We start from the raw sequence: 7,182 nt of genomic DNA on the forward strand, positions 1-7,182 counted from the left end.
CATGTAAACGTCTCCACCGATTCCTCGTACAGAGGTTTGTGCTGGAAACAAAAAAAACCCCACTTTTCTATGTTTGTGTGCACGGAAAGAGATCAGGAATAGGGAAAAGTGCTGTGGGCTTTACCCCTTTTAGAAAGCCATCCTCTGCCTGGTGTTACTAATGCAGTTATAAGGCTGAGTGTGGTACAAGGCTCACAACATTTAAAGAGATGAAGCAGCACAGTCACAGGTAGGGAGAATATTCTGCAAGGAGTGTTGTAATTTGTTAGTCATCACACACTAGTAAATTCGGTTTCAAGAGTCACAACTGATGTCAGTAAGTCAGAAGCCCTTTCTCCTCTGCAGGGTCACGGGTATCTTTTGTTTTGTCATTTGAGCTGCATTTTAATACAGTGCTAATTATAATTCAGACACACTAACAATGATAAGCCCACGGCAAACCTGGAGTGGGAGAGGAAGAACAGGACCAAATTTATCACCTGTGACACTCCAGTGAATTCTGGTAAGAGCTGATCCAAAGTACAAGTGGTCCTTTCTCCTTTCTTTCCTTCCAAGAGCAGAAAGTTTTGCACTCATGGCAGAGCTGTGAGGGCTCATGCTCTGCTGGGTAACAGGCTAATCTCACTGCGCTCTGCACCCAAAAATTGCACCAGACACCGATAGGCTGCAAAAGCAGAAAAAGTGTTTCAGAACTATGCAGCATTTCAGAAGTCACCAACAGATGTAAGTGTTCCTGGGATGGTCTTGGACTGCGGGGTCTCGGTCCCTGGCAAGAATAGAAGCATATGGGGTGTCTTGTGGGTCTTGATGTGAGACAGACAATGGATCAATTTATGTTCAATTGACAGACCTCCCTTACTGGAGGGGGAGATTTTGACTTGAATCCCTGGAATGTCGGCATTTTCCTTCCCAATACTCATTTTCAGTTGAGTGAAAGGCCTACTTTCATGGCAGGTGGGCTAGAGAAGGGAGGTTTTAATGACTCTTTATTCTTGGATTTATAATCTGACATGCTGTACGCACATGTGTTTGTCACGAAACTGTGTGAGGTGCCCACCACCCATCCACGCATTGTCCAGCAGATGTTAAAGCCATCAAGTGTGTTTGCTTCCAGTCCCAAAGAAAAACATTCTCTATTTTGGGATGTGGGATTTTATTATTTTTTTTTTAAACCCATTTAAACAAACAAACAAAAATAGCCTTGGAGAGCCAGATCTTACATGATCATAAGAAACCTGTGTAAATGAGGATCTAAGGCCTGTTCCCTGACCCAGAAAGCGGGTTAGTAATTAGTTGGTCCTGCAGTTTATTGTCACAAAACCCAAGGTTAGGCTGATGACTGCTTAAAATTCATGTGCAGTAGTGATGTGGGCTATCTAGCCAGACACTTACTGCAGTGACAGAGCATCAGTTGCTCCTTATAATAATACCCAAGAGCCTGCAGTCACAGCAGAGGTCATGCCATGGGAGGTACTGCAGCAGAGGAGAAAGCACAGAGCTTTCCCAAAGGGGCTTCCAACTGAAGGCCCCAAACCTACAGATGAATCTGCTAGGTGGGACCCAGCACTCACATGGTGCTCGTAGTTGCAGGACTAGGACACGCAATGTAAAGACAGGGGGATACCTTACTATGCTTTTTTAGTATACACGTGTGCTTCATTAATAAGAGAACAGAGGGTAAAATTTGCCTTATGGCTTGGCATAAGCTGGATTGAATAGAAATAAAGGCTGTTTCCAGCACCAACCAGCTTCCTGTTGCTGCACTTAGCTTCAGATGGATTAATTCAGTGTTTCACTGATGAGATGAAACAGAATTAACTAGCAAAAAATAAAAAATGGCAGCTTCTTCATCGAGAAATCCTACAGTGCAAGAAAGGACTAACAGTGAAAAATTGCCTCTGGCTGTAGGGGGAGAGAGGAGGAAGCTTAGAACTCTAGTCATTCTGCAAATCCGTAATTGCTGCGGCTAATTACGCCCTGTCTTGGTTGCCTGGTTGAGGCAGACCCAAAACTGCTTGTAGGATTAGGTTTGCTCACTTTCCTTGAGCAAATTATTAGCTTGTAAGTCATCTGACAGTGGAGGATTCTCCAGTAGCAAGGCACCGCTCTGTACCCACACAGACACTTGGTGAGCCAGGACACTGCCAGGCTTGGCTCATGGCCGGCTAGGAACTGCATGAAGTAGCCATGGAAGTGGAAGGCAGAGGCAGGCTGAAACGCTGCCACAATCACTGTGACACCGAGGATACTCTTTAACACTCCAAAAAGTTTCAAACAACTTGTGGAATGAATGAAAACTGAGCTGAAAATCTCTAGAAACAACTTTGTAAGTTTTGATCTTGCTCTCAAAGAAGCCAGTGGGTATTTGAATGTTTAGTTCCTCAGGCTCTAAGTATGAAAGGAAAAAGCCCCTAAAATATCTTCATAGGTAGCCCCTATAAAAGAACAAGATTCAAAAGCATTCCTTCAGGAGATCAAGGACGGTCCAGCCTTTGAAGCCCGGAGGATTGGGAAATTTAAAGATCTTTGTGGCAATCATATTGTGCCATTAGAAATCTACCATTTGGAATTGTAAAGCGTTTAAAAGGAATGATTCCAAATTCCACAGCTGTCTGGTGAGTGACAACTTGATGTGGCCTGAGGGGGAGGAAGAAGGTCATTGTTGGGAAAACAGTTAAAATGAACATTTTCTGAACAGATGCTTGAGATAATACTTTGATAAATGAGGTTTAAAAATAAATCAAATATTCTGGGTGACTTGCAGAAAATAACAGGTTAGTAAAACAAACAAACAAACCTCAACACATAAAGACAAGAAATAGGTATATGGCCAGTACTCAGCAAATAACAGAGGATTGTTCAAAACAAAATGAACAATAAACAGGTTCTGAATCAGGGAGATGAGACAATTCTGCTGGCTATGGCAGGCGATACATTTTTTTTTATTGCACTGCAGTTTTGCCAAGCAAGAGAGCTTCTGGAAGGCTCAGCTCTTCAGTCTGATACGCTAAAATGTTTTAGAATCCATTTTTATTGCCTTTTTTCCCAAACCATTCAAGCAGCTCAACTGCTGCTCAAAATACAAAAGCATTGCATGTGCCCAGCAAGTGGATAATGAAAGCAATCCCCTCAGTTTACTATCTTTGTCAGCAGAGTGTAGTGAGAAAAGTAAACAAACAGCATCACTGATGACAAACTGATTTACGGAACTGTTTGGGTTGGGAATTTTCAGCACGATTATGACTAAAAGTCCCGATCCTGTGGCTGGGGAGAACCTTGCAGGGATGGCTGCTGGCTGGGCATCCTCAGCACTTGTTGAAAGCTCCCTGAAGATGTGGTTTGGAAGCACACAGATCAGGGCTGTTGGGATTTTTAAGGGAATTTTCTTCCTCACCCTTTATCAGAACCCACACCAAATAGGTTCTATTCCTGGTTTCTTCTGGCAGACCTTTTATAGGTAAAATAAAATCAATACGTATAATTTGGGATAAAAAGGAGAAAATTTACCCCCAAATTCAGCATTACCTTTTAATTTTATCCTCTTTAATCCCTTGGTAATTTTTTTGTGCTTCTCCTGCAGAAAAGCAATTTTGCTAATCACCTTTGTGCCAATCCCTGCATTCCTGACAATAGCGTGAACAGCTTCCATCAAAGTCTTTGATGTGGGAAAGACACACACACACACATATAATCTGAAAACAATTCAGCTCCTTGGTTCTCAATGGTGAGCACTCTGCTTTAATAGAGTGCAAGTTCCATGGAGGTTTCTAATCCTTTCTGCCAAACAGAAGAGGCGCAGTCAGGTAGCACACCTTATTCAGAAGTTAAAATAACATGTTACTTGCTCTCAGAGAAAATCAAAACAACTCAAGATCAAAAACAGATCCCGCCAACCCTAACAGGATAGACTTTCTACTCAGATAACTCTTGATCTAAGTGTGTAACAAGTAACCTGCTTTAATCCCTCAAAGCGATGGTGTTACAGATAAGTACTGTAGTAGCAGAGGAGGTGTCTTAAGTTTCAGAAATACACAAAAGCATTGGTTGGAAGGAAAAACAAAACAAAGAGCTGTCCACATGATTGTGTCTTTAGCTGTAAAGGTGTATTTGAGGGCACTGCAAATAATAAAACCCCTTGAAGACAGGAAAAAAAAAGAAAAGACAAGACAGGCAGGTATTGAAACAGTGTTTCCTCCAGGCTGGACTGCATTGAGCTACACTGTTAAAGCATAAGCAATACAGGTAGAAGCTCCCAGTTCTTAGCTCAGAAACCCTGCAAGCCATGACGCTGGAATGGTCTGCTACCTCAGCATAGAACCATAGTTCATTTTCTAGAGGTTCAGAGTGGTTGTGGGCCATGAAAGAACTGGGATCTTTGACTAGAAGGTTTGGGAAGGATGCATTATTCACTTTGTACTGCACTGAGTACTTGCACCGAGTCCTTTATTAGAGAATGAACAATGTAATGGAAATAATCATGCTACCCATAGAGGTTCATAATGGTTCAGAATATTCCTTGGCTTTTTCTCCTACAGATACTTACATAGGCACTTGTTTCAGCATTGTTGGGAAGACCAGTGTCGCCGGGGTCTTAGCCTCTGAGGCACAACTGTGACAGTTTCACAGCAAGCCACTGTAGCTGAAAACATGCTGAGAGCAAGAGTATGTAGCTGCAGGTCCATTTCTCTTAAAAAACCCCATAGAAAAGATCAGATTTTGTCTATATTTTCGGCAAGGAATAATTATTGCTGTGTCATTAAGGTGATTTTCCATACTAGAAAAAAAAATGCTGCGCTTAAGAGCAATGTATCGTAATTTTTTCTTCGTTTCCCATGTCTGGAACATATTTGACCCTCTACACAATTACTGCATGCAAGCACGTGCTTCATCTTTCCCAAATATTTCGGAGTTGTTCATACCTTGGGTCACAAACTGGAGAGCACTAAAGCCCCGCTTCTACAGATACACTAGTCCATACCTTGGCCCTGGTACTGCAGAGGGCCAGAGAGGCTCCTTCTGGACTGCACCAAGCAGTTTCCTTGGGAAAGTGGCAAGGCCACAGCCTGAGGCTGCTGCCTGTTGGAATGTCACATGGAGCAGGGAGATGGGCGCTACCCAGATGTAACCTCTGTGGAGTAACAGAGCCCAAGACCAGTAGGGATCCCTTTGAGTGTCTTAGGCTGATACCCTGAGTTAGGACTCGGGTCAGTTGCTGGTTTTGGTTTTAGCAGTTGTGGTCTATCCAGGCTCTCTGTCTCTCTCCAAGGGAAAAAAATCCACCTGGTATTGTTTGTTTAAAAAATCTAGTAATGGTGAATCTACCATAAATCTCAACCAGCTGTTTCAACAGTTCAGTTTCTTCACCACAAAAGCACACTCTATTTGTGAATTTGTTTCCTATCACCTTCTGTCAAGAGATCTTATCTTTTTGTCTGCTAAAGAGAAGATCCTGGAATTATCAGGCTTTTCTTCCTGTTTCAGTGCTCCTAAGGCATGAGCACCTCACACCTTAACCTTCTCTTTAGAAACAGAAAAGCTAAATAGACTGAGCACTTTGGGTCTCACTATAAAACATGTTTGACAGTTCCACAATCATTCTTAGTACTCTTCTTTGAAACACCTCTAGATTTTCAACATCCTTCTTGAAACGTTGGCTGGACAAATTATTTCCAAAGCAGTCACAACAGAGGCAAAAGAACCTCCCGGCCCCTGTTTGTTTCCCAGGACAGCACTAGCCCTTTGGTCACAGCACTGCAGAAGGAGCTCACGTACAGCTGATTATTCATCTTAATGAAGTCTTTACAGAATTGCAGCTTTGCAGGATAGAGTTACATCCTTTCAGTGTGACCTACACTCTTTGTTCCTAGATGTGGGATTTTACATTTGGCTTGATTGAAATACACAGGATTTGGTTATGCCTAAACTCAATGTAGGGTTGTGTAGCCATAAGCTTCCTTTGCCCCTCGCCTGACACTTTTCACTTCCCACAAAGCTTTGCTAATCATGGTTTCAGAATTCTTTTCAGGTCACTGGTAAAAAACACTCAATAATGTGGGGTTCATAAGCTGTCCTACTAGAGAAAGACCAACTTGTCTTTACAATACCAATTTAAGACAGAGAAGTCATTCAGCTTGTAATAATTTTAATGTTTCAGACACTGATGAAGCCTATTACAAAAGAGCCAAGTTTAACATCATCAAAAAGACACTAAGTTGATACAAAACTGTATTTCCATCAAGCTTCCAGAATCTCATGTTAAGCAGAAGTTTTTGTATTACCTCCCCTTCAACTGTCTGCTTAACTCCTGCACCAGATGTGCTGGTAAATCACCTGAGCTCAAACTTAGAGAAATTTTTAATTACTTGGGCTGTCTGATTCACTCACTAAAAATGCTGATAAAGTATTTGCTGCGTTCTGGAACCTCCCTGACTTCCAGGGTATATTGGAAATGGACCAGGCAGCTTCTCAGTCTGCAGTTTTGAACCTCTCAAACACAAGGCTTCCAGAGTTGGTGATTTAGTTGTATGAATATTTGAGTGCTTGAGATTACACAGACAAGATGACCTTCTGGAACAGGATGCAAGTACTGTCTAAAAGCCTGTATGCTATGGTAACCTCATTATATGCTGAAATTTATTTTCCTACTCCAGTGCACAAAAGAAGATGTAGACTCTGGCAGCTAAGTGATATCTGTTCAAAGCATACTAGACAAATGATAAACTTATTATAATTTAGCTACTTTTTACTATGGAGGGAGAAATCTTCTCAAGCATTTCAGGCTTCTCTAGAGTGGAAAGTACACTAAGCAAGAAAAACACAATACCACACTCATATTTTCCCGCTCCACTGTCCGTGGAGGGCTACTTTGCTATTTTGGACCAGGATCCTTCTGTATTGTCAGTACTCCAGGCTCCTGTGGATGGCAACAATGACTCAGTTATTATGAACAGTTCTTTCACGGCGCTGTGCTTGTACATATGCATGCACATGTGTGAAGTATGAGCACTTTTCAGCCCAGCTCTGTGGAGTCCTGGAATGGGGCACGGACTGCACCAAATGGTCTGTGTGAAAAGTGAGCCTTAAATACATCACAGCAGGGCCCACTCGTACATGGAGAAGACTTTCTTTCAGGTGGCCCAGGAATCTGGGAGTGTTGAAAACTGCTGTGCAGCACCAGATTAC

The sequence above is a fragment of the Colius striatus genome, chromosome 8 (assembly GCF_028858725.1).
Source record: "Colius striatus isolate bColStr4 chromosome 8, bColStr4.1.hap1, whole genome shotgun sequence".
NCBI lineage: Eukaryota > Metazoa > Chordata > Aves > Coliiformes > Coliidae > Colius > Colius striatus.